At 44.3% G+C, this 23987-nt stretch overlaps 1 protein-coding gene and 1 long non-coding RNA gene across 2 annotated transcripts in view; both read right to left on the bottom strand.

The window, feature by feature from the left end:
• NDUFV3 (NADH:ubiquinone oxidoreductase subunit V3) overlaps positions 1–23987 on the bottom strand; it is a 139397-nt gene that overhangs the window by 71381 nt on the left and 44029 nt on the right. The gene's annotated exons all lie outside the window — the stretch shown is intronic.
• Positions 11470–22766, bottom strand: LOC115470539. The gene is made up of 3 exons (XR_003942216.1): positions 22657–22766; positions 15521–15523; positions 11470–11481 (listed from the first exon to the last, which is right to left on the bottom strand). It is a non-coding gene; the product is annotated as an uncharacterized LOC115470539 (long non-coding RNA).

Here is a 23987-nt window from a genome sequence, read left to right as displayed (position 1 = left end):
ATATTGGAAATTGCTGTTTGAAATTTTGGCAAGAAGGGAACGTGAAGGTAGAAAAACTGCAGTTGTGTGGACCCCGGCCCACACTGAAAGGCCAACCTTTGAGGCACTAGGTAATGCAATGGCTGATGCAGCAGCAACGGAGGTGGTTAAGCAAAGTGAAAAGATTTTGTATAATACTAGACAGACACAGGAAGGGCCACTTACGAATGTAGATAAGATTGAAATGTGGCAGCCAGAGGGACAGGAAAGTGAAAAATGGTTGAAGAAGGGATGTATGCAATTGGGAAGTGAATGGTTTAATGAGGAAGAAGGATTACCTTGCATGCCAATGAGCCAGGCGATTAAGGTATTGACTGGGTGGCATGCAACCATGCATTGGAACAGAGAAACAATGAAACAACAATTTGAGCAAAGATTTTGGACTTTGAAAATTGATAACTTGATTCAACAGGTTGTGCAAAATTGCATGGTATGCAATATTAACATACCTAAACGAGGTCCTAAAATATCACCTGGGACACTTCCAATACCAGAAGGCCCAGCAAAAGAATGGTATATTGATTTCACTGATATGATTGTTCCAGTGCAGGGAAAAAGGTATTTGTTAGTTTGGGTGGATGCTTTCTCAAGGTGGATAGAAGCATTTCCATGTAAAAGGGAGACAGCACATGAGGTGGTACAATGCCTGGTAACTCATATTATGCCAAGACATGGGTGTCCGTCTAGAATAATTTCTGATAACGGGACGCATTTCAATAACAGTATTTTGAAAGAAATGGAAACGATTATGGGTTTAACACACAGGAAAGTATCAGTGTATCGCCCCACCTCCAATGGTTTGGTAGAGCGCTACAATGGTATTTTAAAAACAAAATTGAGAGTCTTACTAAAATCTCTCAATAAAGAAATGGTGGGAAAATTATATACATGGCTTGATGTATTGCCATTAGCATTAATGACAATAAGGGCCCAACCTAATGGGCGTACAAAATTGACCCCATTCCAAATTCAGACAGGACGCCATTTCTTCCCGATGCAGACAGCAAGTACTGATAATACAGCTCAGTACTGGCAAAAGCTACAACCTATGTTGAACCTGACGAGTGATATGATCCGAACAAATGTAGTATCACAGGCAGGGACTACTAATGATGTTTGTGCTTTTAAAGTAGGTGATCTAGTACTACGAAAGAACTTTACACATAAAACGTGGAAGGATCCTGTGTATGTAGGGCCTTTTGCTATCACGGCCCTTACTCAGACCGCTGCCCGTCTGGAAGGTCATACTTCTTGGATACATTTATCAGATATTCGACGAACCAATAATATTGAAGTGGACAAAGAATAAACAAACATCATGTCCCTAAACATGATGGTATTGGGATGTTGTTGTTTTGTTGTTGTTTGTTAATGGACAATGAACACATATGAGAATAGACTTGTTACAGCGGCCAAGATGTTGAATTTGACTGATTGTATCATATGTGCCCACATCCTTGTCCTTGCCAGCCATGATATATGGGACTACAATGATAAAATCATGTCTGTTATCCCAATAATACCTGTGTAAAGGATGATGGAAACCTTCATTGGACAAATGAGACTATTCATAAGCAAGCCTTGCTTACGGACAAGTATCCACAGACATCATTTTGGTGTCTAATCAATAGTATGACAACTGAAAACATTCCCCCGATAAAGTGCAATTACACGCACAATGTTGTAACAGGTAATTGGTCTAGAGGAAGAAGTACAGTGATTGTAAATGTCACAGCCACCAGAGAAAAGTGTGGCAATAAAACAAGCTGCAATAAGACTTTAACTCAATGATATGTAACAACTGATTCAATGAATGTTAACACCTTGGAATATGCTTTTAATTTGTGTAATTTTTAATGCCACATCAGCTAATGGAAAATAAGAATGAATGACAGTGTATTCCCCTTTGATGAAGCTCACTGTCCTATAAATTATATACCTCAAGAGATATAAATTTTGTACCCTAGTACAATTGAATCTGTTTAATGCTGTGTAACATGTGTATTAGCATGTTTGCAAAGATGTGCCAGGATGCTTTTAAAATGACAATGGTAACTGAAATCAAGAATGAATAGAACTTTAATATGTCAGAAGAAAATATTGAAAGACGTATGATAAAGATGATGGAAAGACAGAGCTTGCAGGCATAGCATACCACAAATAATGAGGGGGTGGATTAGAAGAGGTGTGTATATGAATGTCCTATTTTCTAATCTCACAGACAAAAGGAAGCCAGTACCAGACCCAAAAAGAATACTTGCACGCACATAAGAAAGTGTGAGACCTGACAGGGCAGGTCTCAAGGGAGGATTGTAAGAAATATAAAGTGGAAAGAGTTGAAAAGTTCACAGCAGCAGGAAGTGCTGACAGTGATTAATGCAACCTCCCCCATGTCTTGAGAGAGAAAGAATGTGCTGAAGTATGGGCAAGGTGCCTGACTGTCTGTAAGAAAAGAAAAGGGAGCAATAAGGGGAAACAGATGTAGCATATGTTCTGCTTTAAATTAAGGATTTATGGTATGGTACAACCTGCATACAGCATGCACGTGATGTTAGGAGAAGATTATTCATAAAACAGTATATAAGCAGGGTAGAACAAAGAAGTAGTAAGCATTCTGACTCCTTTGCCTTAAGCATTCTGATTTCTTTGCTGTACATTGCTTTTTTAATCATTCATTCTGATCTCTTTGCTGTATATTGCTTGTTTGTGCAAATATGCTTCCAGTACAGATATGCTTCCTGAATACCCAATTGATGGTATTCAGTAAAATTGTAAACTAAAAAAGTGAATAAACTTTTTATATTAAATAGGAAATTCGTCTGGCCTTTTCTACAGAATAAATGATAGTATTTGATGGGAACATGTTGGAACATGATACGTCATAACAGGAAACAGAATATTCTGGAAAGATGCATATTCATTAGGTAATTATAATTAAGATAATGAAGAAAGAAAGAAAAAAGTATTTAAGAGGAAACAGAACTGAGGATGGCGAGCCTCATTGTGTCCACTAGGAGGTGGACATATTGACAGTTCCCAGTGAAAACTGTTTTTATTTGCTACATATTATACTCTATTGGGAGTTTATTTGTTACTATTTCAATAATTACTGATTGGCTTTTTTGACAATTTGAACAAACATTTATGATGTCTAATACTTATTTAGTAGCCAGAGTTTTTTCTTGCCTGGAATTCTGTCTGGGGAGTAAAAATTTACTCGAGGCCAAGAGATCTCCAGAAGGTTACTTCTGTCTCAGAGGCAAGACAGAAAGTGAGTTCTAAAAAAGGGAGGGAATATATGTTTCTTTAATACTAATTCCTGGTCTTTGTACTTTTTGAAAGAGTGAAAAATCAATTCACTTTTACCTGTTCTACACCACTCAGGATTTTGTAGACCTCAATCGTATCTCCCCTCAGCTGTCTCTTTTCCAAGCTGAAAAGTCCCATCTTCTTTAGCCTTTCCTCATATGGGAAGAGTTCCATCCCCTTTATGAATTTGGTCGCTCTTTGAACCTTTTCTAATTCCGCTATATTTTTTTTGAGATACGGTGAACAGAATTGAAAACAATGGAGCAATAAAGAGTCATTATAATATGCTTGGTCTTATTTTGAATCCCTTTCCTAATAATGCCTAGCATCCTGTTTGCTTTTTTGGCTGCCTCTGCACACTGAGCAGATTTCAGGATATTGTCTACAATGACACCTAGATCTTTTTTCTTGAGTGAACCCTAGCATCAGGTAACTGATTCAGATTATTCTTCCCAATGTGCATCACTTTGCATTTGTCCACATTAAATTTTATCTGCCATTTGGGTGACCAGTCTTCCAGTTTCCTAAGGTCTTCCTGCAATTTTTTACAATCTGTATGTGTTTTGACAACTGAATAGTTTTGTGTCATCTGCAACTTTAATCACATCACTCTCTTTCTGATGATTTCTAGATTGTTTATACATATGTTAAATAGCACCAGTTCCAGTACAGATGTCTGCAGCACTCCACTATTCACCCTCCTCCATTGAGAGAGATGGCCATTTAACCCTACCCTCTGTTTTCTGTTCAAAAACCAATTCCTAATCCACAGAAGGACATTGCCTCCTATCCCATGACTTTTTAATTTTCTCAAGAGTCTTTCATGTGGAACTTTGTCAAAAGTTTTCTGAAAATCTAGATACACTACATCAACCAGCTCAGCTTTATCCACACCTTGAACTAGGTGCACAATGCGGCATTGATGAAGGCTTATAAACAATGGAAAACACTTAGCTATTATTTATTATTTATTGCACTTGTATCCCACATTTTCCAACCTATTTGCAGGCTCAATGTGGCTTACAAAGACCTGTTATGGCATCGCCATTCCAGGTTAAATAATACAATTGGTGTTACAAAGAAGTCAGTGATTAATTGGGAATAATACAATTGGTGTTACAGGTTAAATAATACAATTGGTGTTACAAAGAAGTCAGTGAAGGCAGAGGGTTTGGTCAAGTGATTGTAGGAGGATACATTCTGAGTAAGTTGGGTAAGTGTTGTGTTGTAGTTAGTTAAGGGTTCTCGTGGTAAGCTTTGTTAAAGAGGTAAGTCTTCAGGGATTTGCGGAAGTTAGTTAATTCGTTGATCGATCTCAGGTGAGTTGGAAGTGAATTCCATATCTGCGTACTCATATAACAGAAGCTGATCGCATGTGATAGCGTATATTTTAGCACTTTACAGCTGGGGAAGTGTAGGTTTAGAAAGGTGCGGGAAGATCTTTTAGCATTTCTGGGTGGTAGGGGCTTCTCCGTAAATGATTTTATGAACAGTCGTGCAGATCTTGAATGCGATGCATTCTTTAAGTGGGAGCCAGTGTAATTTCTTTCTTAGGGGTTTTGCACTTTCATATTGTTTCCCAAATATGAGTCTAGCTTCGGTATTTTGGGCTGTTTGAAGTTTTTGGTGGTCTGTTCTTTACAGCCGGCAAAAAGTGCATTGCAATAATCCAGGTGACTTAGTACCATTGACTGTACCAGGTTCCGGAAAATGGCCCTTGGGAAGAAAGGTTTTACTCTTTTGAGTTTCCACACAGAATGGAACATTTTCTTAGTTGTGTTCTTCACGTGATTTTCAAGTGTGAGATTTCGGTCAATGGTGACTCCCAGAATTTTCAGGTTGTTTGAGACTGGGAGGGAAAAGTTTGGGGTGGTTATGGTGGTGAATTTATTTGTATTGTGTTGTGAGGTGATTATAAGACATTGTGTTTTTTCTGCATTGAGTTTTAATTGAAATGCGTCCGCCCAGGAGTGCATTACTTGGAAGCTTTGGTTGATTTCATTAATGATTTCCTTTAGGTCTTGTTTGAATGGGATGTAAATCGTGATGTCATCTGCATATACGTATGGGTTGAGCTTTTGATTGTCTAATAGTTTGGCTAGGGGTATCATCATCAGGTTAGAGAGGGTAAGTGAGAGGGGGGATCCTTGGGGAACACCGCATTTCGGTCTCCATGGGTCTGATGTCTCTGTGTTAGTTGTTACATGGTAGTATCTTGTTGTCAGGAATCCTCTAAACCAATTAAGAAGGTTACCTCCGATTCCGAAGTATTCCAGGATGTGTAATAGTATTCCATGGTTGACCATATTGAAGGCGCTGGACATGTCAAATTGTAGGAGAAGTATGTTATGGGCAGATGCGATTGTTTGTTTAAATTTATTCATTAAAGTTACTAGTACTGTTTCTGTGCTGTAGTTCGATCGAAATCCTGATTGTGAATCATGTAGAGTTGAGTGTTTATCTAGATGGTTAGTGAGTTGTTTCGTCACTACTCCTTCCATAAGTTTGGTTATGAGCGGGATAGATGCTACTGGGCGATAGTTGGTTAAGTCGCTTGTACTTTTCTTTGCATCTTTAGCTAGAGGAGTGAGTAGTATATTTCCTTTATCCTTTGGGAAGAGACCATTTTGTAGCATGTGGTTAAGGTAACTCGTGAGGTCTATTATGAATTGTTGCGGGGTGGATCTTATAAGAGCACTAGGAGCGATGTCTAGTTTGCATTGCAATTTGGCTTATTTTTTTGAGTGACTGAGAGATTTCTTCCATTGATAGTAATAGTAAGTCAGAGTTGGTCCATGATCGGTCTGCTGGGTATTCCCTGTGTATTGGGTCTAGACATTCAAGGAGGTCTGCATAATCAATTGTGTTGTTGGGTATCATAGTTCGTAGCTTTATGATTTTCTCTTTGAAGTAATTCGCAAGGTTGTTCGCTGATGGGGTATCATTGTAATTAGAGGTAATCGGTGTAGTATTGAGTAGTTTATTTACTAGTTGGAAGAGTTTGTGTGTATCCTTGTAGCCTAGTCCGATTTTAGTTTTATAGTATGATCTTTTGGTCTGTCTGATGGTGTATTTGTATTTTCTTTGTAGTTTTTTCCATTTGTTGAGTGCAGAGTTGTCTTTTTTCATTGTGGTATGCCTTGTTGAAGAGATAGGTCTTCAGTGATTTACGAAAGTTGATTAGACTGTAAATTATTTTAATATCTTTTGGCAATGCATTCCACAACTGCGTGCTCATATAGGCGAAGCTAGATGCATGTGTTAGTTTGTATTTTATTCCTTTACAGTTGGGGAAGTGAAGATTTAGGAATGTGCGTGCTGATCTTTTAGCATTTCTGGGTGGTAAATCAATTAGGTTTGTCATGTAGGCCGGAGCATCTCCGTGAATGATTTTATGAACCAGAGTACAGATCTTTAACGTAATACGATCTTTTAGTGGAAGCCAGTGTAACTTTTCTCTTAGGGGTTGTAGCTGGGTCCCCCTTCCAGGACCTAGCCGGGCTCGACCCTGCTTAGCTTCCTTCTTCACCCAACTGTTGCCTCACTCCACACCACCTTGGCCTGTTCTGGGAACTCAGCGCCAGACCCCCCTGAGAGCTTGCAGGACTTCCTCCTCTCTCTATTGTTTCCACAGAGGCTCAATCAAGGCAAAACGTTTATAGAAAAAAAAACTATTTTCTTGCTTCCATTCAGCATAGACACAAAAGGAAAACACCTTACTCCCAGGTTGTTAAGGTTTGCTGCCAAAGTCTCATTCAGGGTTTAAACAGTCCATATAACTTCACTTTAACCAAAATTACTTCTTTTAGGGAACAGTACATGATCAGAAAGAAAACACCATAGCGTAGGTTGCAGGCCCAGACCTTTCCAGTATGAAACAGTTTACACAGTATTTCTTACAGCACAGCTACACAGCTTTGGTCCCACCTGGTTAAGACTGGGGTTTCAATTGTGCCCAGCCCTCTTTCTCTCCCAGGGGCTGCACCTGTTTCCTCTTTAGTAGAGATCTCCCCCAGCGCCTCAGTCTCTCTCCTCTGGTCTTCCACCAGTCTCTCCAAGGCACAGCTAGCCACCCTCTTACAGCAGCTTTTCAGGTTTGAGCCAGAGCGCCAATCTCCATCTGTTCCTCCTCCAGTCCTTCAGTAACCTCCATTTTATCCTCCTCTTCAACTTCCCCCGCCCCCAACCTCTCCAGCTGGCCCTCATCACCTCCCTCAGAGACCATTTCCCAATCTTCTATCTCCTCCCCTATTTCTTACACAGCCGGGGGGGGGGGGGGGGGGAGAGGGATTCTGAGACTGGTAGTTCCTCCTCTTCTTCCTTAACCCGGCCAACCTCTCTGCCTCCGGTAGTGCAGCTTTCTGAATGTGGGTGTTGTGCACATGACGTTTGCCCCGTTGGGGTTCCCTGGCTGCCTGCATCCCCCTTCTGCGTGCCTTCCCGGATCCCCTTTCACCTACCCTCTCACAGGGTTTGGCACTTTCGTATTTTGTTTTACCAAATATGAGTCTGGCAGCTGTGTTTTGGGCCGTTTGAAGTTTCTTGATGAGTTGCTCTTTACAGCCTACATAAAGTGCATTGCAGTAGTCTAGATGACTTAGCACCATTGACTGTACTAGGTTACGAAAAATGTATCTGGGGAAGAAAGGTTTTATTCTTTTTAGTTTCCACATAGAATGGAACATCTTCCTTGTTGTATTCTTCACATGGTTTTCAAGTGTGAGATTTCGGTCAAAGGTAACTCCAAGAATTTTCAGGGTGTCTGACACGGGAAGGGAGAAGTTTGGTGTGGTTATGGTGGTGATTTTATTTATGTTATATTGAGATGTGAGTATAAGGAATGCATGATTTGGAAGCTGTGGTTGATGACGACATTAGTGATTTCCTTTAAGTCATGTTTGAACGGTATGTAAATCGTGACGTCATCTGCGTATATGTAAGGGTTGAGGCCTTGATTGGATAACGATTTAGACAGGGGTATCATCATTAGTTTAAAGAGGGTCGGCGAGAGTGAAGATCCTTGGGGTACACTGCATTCAGGTGACCATGAAGCTGACGTGATCGAATTAGATATCACCTGGTATGCTCTTGTGGTTAGAAATCCTCTGAACCAGTTAAGCACGTTACCTCGAACTCCGAAGTATTCAAGAATGTTTAATAATATTTTATGACTAACCATGTCGAATGCACTGGCCATGTTGTAGTATGTTGTTTCCTGTTGCAATTGTTTGTTTAAATTTAGTTAGAAGAGTGGTTAAAACTGTTTCGGTGCTGTGATTGGACCAAAATCCTGATTGAGATTCACGCAGAATTTTGTATTTATTTAGATAGTTAGTGAGTTGCTTGGTCATCATACTTTCCATTAATTTGGTTGCCAGAGGGATAGATGCTACTGGCCGATAGTTGGTTAAGTCACTTGTATTTTCCTTTGGGTCCTTAGGTATAGGGGTGAGTAGAATGTTTCTTTTTTCTTTTGGGAAGAGTCCATTTTGTAACGTATAGTTCAAATGTATCGTGAGGTCTTCTATAAATTGTTGAGGTGCGAGTTTTATAAGGTTGTTAGGGCATATGTCTAATTTGCATTGAGATTTGGTGAACCTTTTGATCGCTTGAGAGATGGTATCATCCAACAGTATGTCGAAATTAGTTCAGGTTCGATCAGCTGGATGTTCACCAGGTGTTGGGTCTAGACAATTGAGGAATTTTACGTAGTCGTTGGTATTACCTGGTAGCGACAGCATGGATTAATGAGACAAAGCCAACATGGATTAACTGAAGACAAATCTTGCCTCAACAATCTATTACATTTCTTTGAAGGGGTGAACAAACATGTGGATAAAGGTGAGCCGGCTGATATTGTATATCTGGATTTTCAAAAGGCATTTGACAAAGTACCTCATGAAAGACTCCAGAAGAAATTGGAGAGTCAAGGGATAGGAGGTAGTGTCCTATTATGGATTAAAAACTGGTTAAAGGAGAGAAAACAAGAGAGTAGGATTAAATGGTCAGTATTCTCAGTGGAGAAGGTAGATAGTGGGGTTCCTACTGAGACCGCTGCTTTTTTTTTAAAAATATAATCTTGTTTATTAACACCAATCTTGAATTAAGACTTTACAGTAGCAATGATTACAGCATTTTCAATAAAACAACAAATATACCAATTAACATATCCATTCTGTTTTGTTCTTCTTTTCTCCCTCTCCTATTCCCCTCCCCCCTCTACCCCTTCCTCCCTCTTCTCCCTCCCTCCCTACTTCCTCCTCCCCCCCTGCTTCAGGAGTTCAGCACTCTACTTCTTGTCACTGCTGTCAAAGTGTCCCAGAAAGGGGCCCATGTTTTACAATATTCATCCCCTTTTTTTGAGGCCAAGTCTGTGATTTTCTTTCGTTCCAATGAACACATGTGTATCATTAGGGAGTGCCACTGAGCCACCATGGGGCTTTCAGAAGTGAGCCAGACTTGCAATATTGCTTTTTTTTTCCCCCATCAGGACTGTCCTCTGCATGAATGCTTCCACGCCAACCGGTTTTTCTCCTTGCAAGGTGAATCTGTTGAATAGTTGCCTTGGGGAGTGGTGCCATTTTATTCTCCACATATCCGACACCAGCACCGCTACATTATTCCAAAACCTGTGTATCTTTTGGCAGGCCCAGAACAAGTGTCCTAGATGAGCATTTGCTAATCCACATTTTGGGCAGGAGTCTGTGTCTCTTAACGTTGCCCTATAGGCCCTGCATGGTGACACATATAGACATAGACACAGTGTGAACTTATATTGAGTCACCCACCAACTCACATTTTCTGTCAGTTTGTAAGTCCTCATGAGACTTGTTTCCAGTTGTTCTGCTTTAACCTCCACTCCCAGTTCCGCACTCCACTGCCGAGCCTCTCCACTAAAATCATATTTTTTGGTATGTTCTCGAAGGAGTGGAAGTATTTCAATGGTATCCAAAATTGCGCATCCAAGCCAAGATGGCGTTATATCTTTCCCATGTTTCCGAGCCTAGTGATGATCTGGGCAAGGATTGCACATAGTGTTGTAGTTGCAAGTATGCAAAGGTGTCTCTTTTGTTCAATTTGAACTCCTTACACAATTCTGACAGGAATTTCATTGTTCCTTGATCGGTTACTACATGATACACATAGCAAATTCCCAGTTTCTCCCATTCTTTAAAGGTTCTGGAAGTATTCCCCGCTGGGAATGCTGGGTTACCTCTGATGGGTAACAAGGGTGAGGCCGATTTGTTGTGGCCAAAAAACTTGTTTAGCCACCGCCACGTTTGCTGTAATGGCCGGAATATGGGGGTCACCGCCCCCAAGCTCATCTTATTGTCTGATGTTGCATGGAGCCAACTAGCAAAGTGCTGGTTCCGGAACCACTGAATTTCTGATTGCGAACTGGTGAAGTATTGTTTGTTCCGAAACCAGTCCAAGAGGTGACGCATAGAACTTGCTATTGAAAATAGCCGCAGCTCTAGGAGACCCAGACCTCCTTTGTCTCGTGGCAGCATAGTTCTTGTTATTGTCATTCTGGCTCGTTTGCCTTGCCACAAAAATTTATTAAGCTATTTGTGTAGCTATCGCTCGTCCTCTCCTCGCAAGTACATTGGCAGCATTTGAAACGTATAAATCCACAATGGGAACAGTATCATATTGTATAGTGCCATTCTCCCCATCAGAGATATGGGCAGTGCCTGCCAGTTATGTAGGGCCATCCCTGCTCGATTCTTCATTTTGTCCATGTTCAGGGAGTATAGTGTCGTTAAGTCAGCTGGTATTTGGACACCCAAATATGTCACTGCGTCCTGAGCCCATTGCAATGGAAAGGGGCCTGCCCATTCCATTTTTAACTCCAGTTCAGAGGGAAGGGCCATTGACTTCTGGGTGTTCAATGTAAACCCTGAATGAAATCCAAACTCATCAATTACTGATAATAACCTAGCCAGAGATGCCTGAGGGTGCACTAGGGTTAGGAATAGGTCATCGGCGAATGCCAAGACTTTCACTGTTTGTCCCAGGAGTTGTACCCTCACTATCTCAGGGTCTGTTTCTATTGTGCGCAGCAATGGCTCCAGATACAGCAGGAACAGCAACGGGGAGACTGGGCAGCCCTGTCTGGTACCTGTCTGTACCCTAAACTTGGGGGACTTTACTCCATTTACCAAAATCCTCGCAGTTGGGGAATCGTAAAGTGTTTTAATTGCTTTTAAAAACCTGTCCTCTATACCCACATATGATAGTACTTGCAACAAGTAGTCCCACCTCACTTTATCGAATGCTTTCTCCGCATCTAGGCTGACCATCAGCAATTGGGTCTCAGTATCCTGGCACTGTGCTATAGATAGAAGGATCTTATAGACAATTACCGAGTGCCTGCCTCTTACAAATCCAACCTGGTGTTCCCCTATCAAATCCAACATTTGGGGTGCTAGGCATTCCGCCAGTACTCGGGCCAATATTTTTAGGTCTATGTTAATAAGAGAAATTGGTCTATATGACTCTACTCGATCTGCAGGTTTGCCCGGCTTGGGAATCAATGTTATCAAAGCCTCATTTTCTCCCGGTGTGAGTGTGCCCCTTTGCACCACAGCTTCGTAATACTCAATAAGTGGTGCACTAAACTGGGCTGGCAAACGTTTGTGATATTCGGCCGAGAACCCGTCGGGTCCCGGTGCCGAGCTCAGAGGGACGGATTTAAGCACCTTCTGTATTCTCCTGGGCCTGCAGCGTAGATAGCCTTTCCCGCACTAGTGGGGATAGCTTAGGGATTCCAGAATCCTCCAGGTAAACATTAGCTGACTGCTCTTCTTGGCTTTCTCCCCTTGCATACATCTGAGCAAAGTGTTTGTGGAAGGCCTCTATTATCCCCTCTAGGCTTTTTATCCGGGGACCTACCATGCAGAGAATTGATGAAATCATTCTCTTTGGCGCCTGTGCATGTGCTACCCTGGCTAGTAATCTCCCCGTCTTGTTCCCAAATCTGTGGACGTGTATGCGCCTCACTAGTAACTGTTTTTGCGTCTGTTCATGAATTAAGGAGTTTAGGGCCACATTAGTTGCCATTAGAGCCTCCCGGTTCACTGCTGAGGGCTGTTGCAAGTATTTACTTTTTGTCCTCCTCAGTGCCTGCTCTAGGGTTATTATGCCCGCCGATATCCTTTTTTTCTGACACTCATATATATGCGATTATTCCCCCTCTTATTACTGCCTTTGAGGCTTCCCAGAATACCATTGGTGACGGGCTAGTTTCTGCATTTGTATCTACATATTGTTATCGCGTGCTCGAGGACCTTGGCAGACGGTCAGGATTCCTTCCCGGGAGCACTGGGTTCGCGAGTCCTTGGGCCACTACCGTGGAGCGGCAGTGGCAGGCAAGATCACCTTCAAGGTAGAGATGAGACAAAACTGGACCGGAACCCCGGACTGGAGTTCCACATAGGAATACAGGAATACACGGAACTGGAACGCACCGGACGGGTGCGCACTGGAGTGGAGCCCGCTGGACTGGAACACACTGGAGTGGCCCCACTGGACTGGAACATACAGGAGTGAAACCCGCTGGACTAGAACACACTGGAGCGGAACCCACGGGACCGGAACCCGCTGGACTGGAACACACTGGACCTAGGCTTCACCTACGCTTAACCACCTTTCCCCGAGGGTTGAGCCCTCAGGTTCGGGCGGCCGGCAGGACTTACAGAAAAAACAGAACTGGAACTTGCAAGCCGGAACAGCAGGAATGAGGATCCAGGAGTGCCCCCAGGCACCTAGGCGAAGGCAGGGCAGATAGGCAGGGAATGTCCGGGTTCCGGCAGTAGGCAGGTTAAACACAATGACTAGTAAACTGTACCCAAGCTAATAGGAACGCTATGCCCAAGCAACCCAGTCATACACAAGAAACATACTCTAAGCAACTCAGGAAAACTAGTAAAGCTATACACCAGCTAACAACCAAAGCTGTGCCCAAGCTAACAAGTCATACACTGGAAACATACACAGAGCAAACTCAGGAGAGTTAGTCAGGCTATACACCAGCTAACAACCAAAGCTGTGCCCAAGCTAACCAGTCATACACTGGAAACAAACACAGTGAACTAGCAAAGCTACACACAGGCTAACAAGCAAAGCTGTGCCCAAGCTAACAAGTCATACACTGGAAACAAACACAGTGAACTAGCAAAGCTATACACAGGCTAACAAGCAAAGCTGTGCCCAAGCTAACAAGTCCTACACTAGGAACATACACAGAGAACTAGCGAAGCTATACACAGGCTAACAAGCAAACTGTGCCCAAGCTATCTAGTCAAACATAGAAACTCACACAGAGCAAACACTGAAACAGTGTACAGAGCACTCTACACACCAGGGCCCTTAGACGAAATGCAAAGGCAAGGGCTGTAGTCTCTAAATGATTAATAAAGCCCTTCCACACCAGAGGCACAGCTGCAGCAATCACCTTGCATCCAAACAGAGGCTTGGCACACAGAGAAGTCAGCCCAGCGGGAGCCATCTTGGATACTGGCATAGAGGAGTCGGCGGCAGCCATCTTGGAAGAGGCATAGCCCACACAGGTGAGGTTCAGTAGGGCAATCAGCACACAGAGCCAGAGAGAAACTAAGACAGAGACAGACACAGAGACAAGCAGAAGCCAGCACAGCCACTGACTCCCAGAAACAGGGTAAGTCTGAGGGTGGTCATGGCCACAGCCGTGACAATTGTTCCCACTGCTCTTTAACATATTTGGGAAATTGCTCCTCTTTGTATAGGTACGAGGGAAATCTCCAGGAGTAGCCTGGTTCCCCCAGCATGTCATTTATCAGGTCCATCCAAACTAATGAGTGGTCCGACACTTCCGCAGGTCCTATCTCTGCTTGCTCAATTCTAAAGAACAATGACTGGTCTACCAGCACGTAATCTAGCTGTGACCACGTCTGGTGTACCTTCGATTGGTGTGTGTAGTCTGTGGTTGTCGGGTGCAGTAAGTGCCATGGATCTACTAAAAAAAATTTTTTTAATCTTTATTTTTGAAGTGTTTTCAATATATATCAGAACAGTACAAACACTGCTATTGTGTACATTAGTGATTATCATTGCTATAACATCATAATAATAGTACAATAACAAAATCTAGTGTACATCGCTGTTGTCCCCAAAACTATTCTTATATACTAACCACTTCCCCCTTTGCCTCTCTCTTCCCTTCTCCCCCCCTTCCCTCCCGTGGTTATCCAAGAGTACAGAAAGAAAAAAAAAAAAAGGAAAAGATCATCATACATTACAATTGTGACCGCTGTGACTCATATATATCCCACACTTTGTGATATTGGGCCAAGTTGCCTTTTCGAATAGCAGTCAATTTTGACATCAGGCGTACATTATCTAGCTTTAGCAGAACTCTTTGTATATCTGGGAGCATTAGAGTTTTCCAAGCTGCTGCAATCAAGAGCTTACTAGCCACAAACAACTGTGTGGCAAACCAGTGTATGTCTGGTTTAATTCCCTGCGGTTTAAAGTGCAGTAAACAACTATCTAATGCTACTGGATATGTCACCTCCATTGTTTTATTCAGATAGGTTACAATTTCCCTCCACAACTTTTTTACATTCCCACCAAATGTGCACCATATCCCCTTGTAGTCCGCAGTTCCTCCAGCAAAGTCCCAGCCCAGTCTTATACATTTTCATCAGGCGGTAGGGCGTATACCAGCTGTAGAGAATTTTATATCCATTTTCCATCATAGCACTCGAGGTGGAGGCCTGGAGCAGAGACTTAAACGCCCTACTCCATTGCTCAGGTTCACATGTCCCCCCTATTGCCGTCTCCCATTTGGCTGTGTAGTATACCACTGGGGTGTCTTGTAGCAGCAACGCTTTGTAAAGCCTGGAAAGTCCCCCTCGGCCTCCACCCCCCCATCATGCCCTGTTCCAATCGTGTTTCCGAAAGGTTGAGCTACTCCTCTGCTTTAAGTTTGATGAAGTCTTTCACCTGGAGATACTGGTATGCCTGCAGAGGAGAGAGCCCATGGATCTGGCATAGCTCCATATATGGGATCGTGTGTCCCTGTTCATGCATTTGTCCTAATTCGCATAAACCCATTGTATGTATGCCCCGTCCACTGACCCCGGACCAAAGTCTGGTGCAAATCTAAAATACATATGTGTAAAGTATTTACGGTCTGGGAAGAATTTTTCTCTTATTGTTCTCCATGTCTCCAAGGGTCAACGCAGGAGGGGTGGGCTACGTTTTATTAGGTCTCCTAATAATTGTTTGGGCGCCCACGGCCCTGCTTGCAGCGGGATCGTTCCCCACCACCCCCGTTCTAGTTCTCCGCCCAATTTGCACTCCCTCTGCAACCATATCGCTATGGTCCTTAGATGCACAGCCCGGTGGTATGTGTGCAGGCACGGAACTCCCATCCCACCTCTTTCCCTGGGCTGGTACATTACTTCTCTTCTCACCCGGGGTGGTTGTTTTCTCCAGATAAAAGCAAACATTTTCCTCTGTACACCCCTCAGGTACCCTTTTGGTAATGCTATTGGTAAGGCCATGAAAAGGTACAGTAGTTTGGGTAATAATATCATCTTAATTGCGTTAATCCACCTCATCCAGGATAAAGTTAGTCCTTCCCAACTCTCCATTTCATTAAACAGCTCCCGTGTCTTATCCGGAAAGTTAGTGGTGTATAGCTCGTCAAGACTACGTGTAAGCTTTATCCCTAGATATCTGATGTGATGCTTAGTCCACCTATAGGGGAACAGTGTCTTCAACTGTTGCATTTGATCCTCCGGGATATTTACATCTAGGGCCTCAGATTTGTCAAAATTTATTTTAAATCCTGACTCTGCTCCATAATTTTGAATTCTCTCTCCCAGCTTCGGGAGTGCCACTATAGGATCCTTCAAGGTTAGCAGAATGTCGTCTGCAAACATAAGAATCTTTGTTTCAAGCCCTCTCCATCTAAATCCTCTAATCTCCGGGTGTGCTCTTACCCGGATAGCCAAAGGCTCCATTACTAGAGCAAAGAGCAATTGGGACAGCATGCACCCCTATCGTGTCCTATGGAGTCTAAATGGTTGAGATAGTATCCCATTAACCCTTACTAAGGCTTGTGGCTTTGAGTAAATCAGTCTAAGCCAAGTGCTAAACCTTCCTGCAATTCCCATGCGGTCCAGAACTTTAGAAAGGAAAGGCCAGCTCACCCTGTCAAAAGCTTTTTCAGCATCTAATGACAGGATGCATAGAGGGGTCCCGCTGAGTTGTGCGTTCTGTGTTATGAAAAGGGCCCTTCGGATGTTGTCAAACGTCTGTCTGTTTTGGATAAACCCCGCCTGGTCTTCATGTATTAGTGTGGGTAGACATTTTTGTAAACGAGAAGCCAAAATCTTATAGTCTACTCCTAAGAGTGATATTGGTCTATAAGAGCTACATTGTAGGGGGTCTTTCCCTGGCTTGGGTATTACCACTATAGTAGCTAAGTTCCACGTTGGTGGGTAGCCCGCATTAGTTTCTATTGCATTAAATACCTTAAGAAGTAGCGGGGCCACCAGCCTACCGAATATTTTATAAAACCTGTTGGTAAAACCATCGGGCCCTGGTGCCTTGCCTGGGATAAGCTCTTTTATGGATTGTTCTATCTCCTCTAAGGTTATAGGCTCGGAGAGTGCCACTTGGCCTCAGTGGAGAGCCGGGATAGGTCCAATTCATCTATGAATTGTGTTTCAGCAGAATCTGACTGGGGAGCTTCCTGGGAGTATAACATCTCATAGAAGGTTTTAAAGGCTGATCTGATGTAATGTTCATCCGATCTAACCTTCCCCGTGTCATCCCTCAGGCTGCCAACCCCATTGCGTGTGGTTTGTTGTTTCAACTTGTAGGCCAGTAGGCGACTCGCCTTATTTCCGAATTCGAAGTGTGTCTGACGTGCCCTCAGCATCTGTTCAGCATATCAGCTAGTTCTAATTCTTGTAGTTGGCCTCTAATCCTATTTTTTTCCTCATCCTTAGCGGGTATATAGGTATCCCCCCTCTGTCCCCGTTGTTCTATCTGCTGTAATTCAGCCCTCAGTTTATGTTCCTCCGCTGTTCGTTTTTTCCAGCAGCTAGCACTTAGTGCAATAAGGTGGCCTCTCGGGACGGCTTTAAAGCCCTCCCAGACAATTGCCGACGAAACATCTCCCTTGTCATTAAAGTGAATATAGTCCGTGATGTGCTTTTCTATAATTGGGATATTATCCGGATTAGACAGAAGTGCATCATCTAGCCGCCAGGGTTGCTGTACCCTAGCTGACCCCCCTCTTTGCATATGGAGGAATACTGCTGAATGATCGGACCAGGTACATGGTATGATCTCAATCGAGTCTGTATGCCCTAAGAATGAGCCATCTCCCAACCACATGTCTATTCGTGATGAGGTCTTATGGACTGCTGAATAATAGGTATATTGCCTTTGTGTGGGGTGGGCCCCGCGCCAAAGGCCGGTAAGTTGCCAGCGCTCCATTAGCTCATGTAACTGTCGTCTATTTAGCTTTGCCTGTTGCCCCCCTGTGGTGGAATTGTCTACTTTTGGCTGCAACGTAATGTTGAAGTCCCCCCCTAGTAGGAGGGAGCCCTCCACGTGTGCTGTGAGCAGATTATTTATTTCTAAGTAAAAGTCCCCTTGATGTGTGTTGGGCCCGTATATATTCACCACCGTGTATCGTTGCCCCCCCCCCCCCCCCAGTGTCAGCACAAAGAGCAGATAATGGCCCCCTTTATCTCGAATTATCTTTTTAACCTCCCAGGGTTTAGAGTGATGTAAAGCTATCAGTACTCCCTTACTCTTAGTTCCCCCCAAAGATGAAGCATAATATATGGTTGGGTATTGCTTATGGTAGCAGAGCCGTTCGTACTTGGCCTTAAGATGGGTCTCTTGGATTAGCGCTATATCTATATGTTGGCGGCTTAGCTCTCTAAATAATAGTTGCCTTTTCCTTGGGGTGTTTAACCCCTTAACATTGAGCGATAACCATTTAGTGTCCGCCATAGGGTATAACTTTCGGCCACTGTCTCCTATGTCTCTGGTGTTGCCTCTGTCCTGCTATATATTCATCTATGTGTCTGGCCCACATATTAATTCGTCTATGTAGTGTCTCCTTTTAGTCTTTCAACCACACCGCCCCCTCCCCCCCCCCCATCCCCTTGTAACCCCAAAACTTTATGGTGTCCAGTGGAGAACCACTGGGCCCCTTTGTAAGAGGAAGTGAAATGTAGAACGTTTACCACTTCCCCTCAGTCTGAATGCCAACAGTGTGAACCAAACCAGTCAACTTATCTCATGTGTCCGTTTAGACTCTTCTGCAACATTTTAAAGCCTGGCCCCAGGCCTCTGAGGTTGCTATTCTCTGCTCAGTTCATCATCTCAGGTAATCTTCGCTGTCGACTGTTGCCTCTGCAGGCGCTTCGGCCCCTTCCCAACTCGCTTCCATTTCGGTGGAGCAGCTTGCAACGTCCTTCTTTGTTGTCGGTTGTCTTCTGCTGTATCTGTCACCATCCCAGCTTCTGGACATGTCACTCTCGCTTCCGCTATGGAGCGCACCTGGTGTTGCTTGCCATCTTTGAAGAAAACAAGTGCAAACAGGTGCCGCCATCAATATTTAATGTTTAGCTCTTGTAGCACTTTTGTGAAGGGGTGTAGCTCATTTCTCCTTTTTAAAGTCGTGGCAGCCAAGTCTTGATAAATTTCGATTTTGTATGAGTCTCAAGTGAAATCTGGCTGCTGACGGGACTTATGAAGTACTTGTTCTTTGATCTTATAACTGGCGAAACAAGCAATAATGTCCTTCGGCGCGTTATTTCGTGCTGGCCCTAGCGCTCTGTGCACTCGTTCTATCTGGATGGCTTTCTCTTCAATGTGTGTGCCACCTGCGCCCAATAGCTCCACCACCATTTTTTGGACTGCATCTTCACTATTTTGATACGTGGGTGTTTCTGGGAGACCCCGGAACCTCAAGTTGTTCCGGCGGCTCCTGTTTTCTAGATCTTCCAGTTTATTTTGTTATTGTTGTTGGATGGAGCAAATTTCCATTGCTTGTTGGTCTGCCTGCCCCAGAGCCTCCTCATGATGTTCCAGTTGTGTTTCCATCTCGTCTAGTCTCGATCCCAAATCTTGAATTTTGGCCCTGAGATCAGAGCCCAGCGTTGCCACTTCACTGCGCAGGGACTGCAAATTAGCGCTGATTTCCTGAAGCCACGTTTTCAGTTCCAAGGGGATCGCCGATCCAGGCATCATTTCGCCCCCTAGTTCGGGCTCTAAGTTTGACGGGCAATGCTCCGTTGGGCCTGGCGGCGTCTGCGTTCCCTCTAGGTCCGCCATTTTGCTCTTCTGAGGGTCTCCTCGTGGCGTGAAGGCAAACTGCGCCAATTGCGCCGGTGCCGGCTTCTGGCTCATCGATCACGAGGTCCGCTAGATGTGTGGCTGCAATCAGATTGCGATTTGGTTCACTCTCTCACGTTGGGTGCAATTTTTTCGCCGATTTTTGTGAGGAGTAAGCGGGAGCTCTCTGCTCAGACGTCCATACTTGTTAGATGACGTCACTTCCTCTCCGGATCTACTAAATTTAATAAGTTGCACAATGCCTGAAGACTATCCCTCCCTCCTCCAGCCGTACCCCTCCCCGACCTATCTAGTTGTGCGTCCATGACTTTATTAAAATCTCCTGCCCATACCCATGGTGCATCCGAGTGCTGGAGTCCCAAGGAGACTAGTGTTTGAAAAAAAGAGGACGAGTGAATGTTAGGAGCATATACTGCACACAGATAGAACCTTTGCCCCTGAATTTTGAGGTGGAGCAGCACCACTTTTCCTTCCCTATCTTTATAAATCAATTTTGAATGGCACGGGAGACCTGTTTTATCAATATGGCTTCTCCACATCTCTTAGTTCCAGAAGAAGAGTAATAGCATTCCCCAACCCATTTTTGCTTCAGCTTTTCGTGGTCTAGATCTGTTAATCTGGTCTCTTGTACACAAGCTATGGCCGCTTTATGATGCTTAAGCTGGTTTAGGATCTTAGTCCTCTTTATTGGGGACGATATGCCCGAGACATTCCAGAAGATTAATCTGATTGTAGATTTATGTTTCTAATTTGCCCTCCGTGCCACTCGTAACCTATCATTTTTAACCCCCAGGGGCCCAGCCCTTCCCCTATGGAGTTTGTTGCTCTTACGTGTCACCTTGCCCCTCGTGTTTCTATCTTTGTCTCTACCTCGTTCCTTCCTCCTCTGCCGGTCCTGAAGCTTCCCTCTCCCCCTTCTCCCCTCCCTCTTATTCCCCTTTTCTCCCCTTCTCTGCCCAGCCCTCCCCATTTCCCTTCTCTGCACTCCCCTGGCCAACTCTAGGCTCACCCCTCTCTCTCTCCGAGGGTTATGCCTAGTCGGGGTCTTTCACCTGGTGCTCTGGGGACCTTCCCCCCTTCCTTCAGTAAACGTACATCTACATTATGTCTTGATTTCCCTGTTCAACTTACAATATACAACTTGCTTGATTGTAACTTCAGTCCGCATCGCCGTACTCTCTTGAGTAGCTCTCTCAGACTGCTTCCAGACCTTTTAGCCACTTTTCCGCCTCTGGCGCTTCTGCAAATGTGTGCCAACGATTGAGGTGTTGAATCCACAATGTGGCCAGGAATTGCAGTGCAAAGCGCTATTTCTTTTCTACAAGTTGTGTACATATAGCTGAAAATGTCCGCCTCTTGGCGGCCAGCTCTGCCGAATAATCCTGGAAGATTCTGATTGTTTGCCCATCAAAGCGTGTTTCATCCCGTTTGCTTTTGTATAGGTTCAGCAGATGAGCTTTTTGAGTGTATCTATGAAATTTTGCTATGATTACTCGTGGCTTGGTGGCGTTTGGTCTCAGCAGGCCCACTCTGTCCATGGCTATCCCCCCTTGTCTGGCTGTCTCCGGGAAATGCACCAGTAGCCAGGTCTCCAGCGTCTTGGGCAACGATGCTTCAGCTATTGATTTGGGGAAGCCCACAAACCGTAGATTTTCCCGCTGCGCCCTATTCTCAAGTTCCTCCAGCTTGCCATGTTGGGCCTGCGTCATGGCCTCTAGTTGGTCTAGTTTTTCCTTGTACGCCTGCAACGTGTCTTCCATGTCCGATACCCAGCCCTCCAGTTCGTCGATGCAATTCTGCTGTTGATTGTGCTATGCTGGCTATTTGTTCCGAAAGCTGCAGGAGTCGAGGGTCCAGGGCTTTTACCATTGCTTCCGTGAGTTCCGCCATAAATTCCGCGGAGGTCGACCTGGGTGACGAGCTGGGCGCCACTTTGTCTTCCGCTTGCTTTGTTCGGTCAGCGCCTCTGCACGGCGGCTTTGCAGACATCAGCGACTGTAAGTTTGTCAGAAATTTCTCCATGCGTTCCTTTAACAGTCTAGTTAGTTTTCCTCCAAGCCAGGCTGACTAGGATCAAGATTTCAGGGTGCTGGAGTGGGTTCGGTCACAGCAGCAATCCGAGGTGCGTCCGCTGTCGTTCACAGCATTACGTGACCGCCCGGGACCGCTGCTTTTTAACATATTTATAAATGATCTAGAGATGGGAGTAACTAGTGAGGTAATTAAATTTGCTGATCACACAAAGTTATTCACAGTTGTTAAAGCGCAAGAGGACTGTGAAAAATTACCTTACAAGACTGGGAGACTGGGCGTCTAAGTGACAGATGGTGTTTAATGTGAGCAAGTGCAAAGTGATGCATATGAGAAAGAGAAACTCGAACTATAGCTACGTAAAGCAAAGATATTTACTTGTAGCAGGTATTCTCCGAGGACAGCAGGCTGATTATTCTTACACATGGGTCGGTGATCTGCGCCGGCCTGGGAATAGGCATAAAAATATAGCAAAAAGCAAAAGATTTGACAGAGCCTTCTGGCGTGCATGCAGCGGACTTCCTGCTTGTTGCATGAGCAAATACCTCAGATAAGTCCAAAAGCATAAACAAATAAACAACTCCAAGGGGAGGTGGGCGGGATTGTGAGAATAATTAGCCTGCTGTCCTCTGAGAATACCTGCTACAGGTAAGTATCTTCGCTTTCTCCGAGGACAAGCAGACTTGCTTATTCTAACAAGTGGGGAATCCCTAGCATCCAGGCTCACCCAAAGCTATAAACATTGGTCAACTGGGCCTTGCAACGGCGAGGACATAACAGATTAACCTGAAACTATATACAACTAGTTGAGAGTGCAGCCTGAAACAGAATAAAAACGGGCCTAGGTGGGTGAAGTTGGATTCTAAACCCCAAACAGATTCTACAGCACCGACTGCCCAAACCGACTGTCACGTCAGGTATCCTACTCAAGGAAGTAGTGTGATGTGAATGTGTGGACTGAAGCCCACGTCGTAGCTTTGCAAATCTATTCAATGGAGGCTGACTTTAAGTGAACCACCGACACAGCCATGGCTCTGACATTATGAGCTGTGACATGGCCCTCCAGAGTCAGCCCAGCTTGGGCATATGTGAAGGAAATGCAATCAGTTAGCCAACTGGAGGAGTGGCCTAGTGGTTAGGGTGGTGGACTTTGGTCCTGGGGAACTGAGTTCGATTCCCGGCACAGGCAGCTCCTTATGACTCTGGGCAAGTCACTTAACCCTCCATTGCCCCATTTAAGCCGCATTGAGCCTGCCATGAGTGGGAAAGCGTGGGGTATAAATGTAACAAAAAAAAAAACAACTGGAGATTGTGCGTTTTCCGATGGTGACTCCCCTCCTGTTAGAATCAAAAGAAAGGTAAAAATTATGTCTTACCTGATAATTTTCTTTCCATTAGTCCCTCAGATCAATCCAGAGACTTGTGGGTTATGTCCCTCCACTAGCAGGTTAGATAGAGAGAACACCGAAGTTCGCCCACAAGAGGGCATGTGCAGCCAGCTTAACTTCAGTATAAGATACCAAAGCAGTAAGAAATCATTTGAACAAGAGTTCACTCTCCTGCCTCTCGAAAAGAGCAAATAATCTGAAGGAAAACCCTCCATCTGCTACACAGTAACAACTGTTTTCCAAGAACTTGTTTAGTCCAAACTTCCAGACCAACAGAAGAACACGAACCTAAACAACATTAACTATATCAAAACTCTGCCATATACATCATACAGGATCTGCTAATGCGAACCCCAGGGAGGGCCTCTGGATTGATCTGACGGACTAATGGAAAGAAAATTATCAGGTAAGACATAATTTTACCTTCCATAGCGTCCCCAGATCAATCCAGAGACTTGTGGGATGTACCAAAGCAGTCCTCAAAAAGGGTGGGACCGCATGCTCCCTGAAGACAGTACCGAAGCGCCGAAAAACGCATCCCGACGCGCCGCAACATCAAGTCGGTAATGTCTAGCAAAAGTGTGTACTGAAGCCCAAGTAGCCACTCTACAAACCTCGTCCAATGGCACCAGCCAGTACTCCGCAACGGACGTAGCCTGAGCTCTAGTCGAATGCGCGCGAATCTGAAGAGGAATCGGTTTCCCCATGGAAAGATACGCAGAGCCGATCGCTTCCCTTAGCTTCAAAGGCTACAATCACTCGATGGCTATCTGTCCCTTTTTGTGTCCCGCAAACAGGACAAAGAGATGATCTGACTTCTGGAAGGAATTAGTAGCCTCTAAATATGCG

Source organism: Microcaecilia unicolor, chromosome 5, assembly GCF_901765095.1.
Source record: "Microcaecilia unicolor chromosome 5, aMicUni1.1, whole genome shotgun sequence".
In the NCBI taxonomy this organism is placed as follows: domain Eukaryota; kingdom Metazoa; phylum Chordata; class Amphibia; order Gymnophiona; family Siphonopidae; genus Microcaecilia; species Microcaecilia unicolor.
The sequence above is the reverse complement of the archived record's forward strand: the minus strand, read 5'-3'. Positions and strand labels throughout refer to the sequence as shown.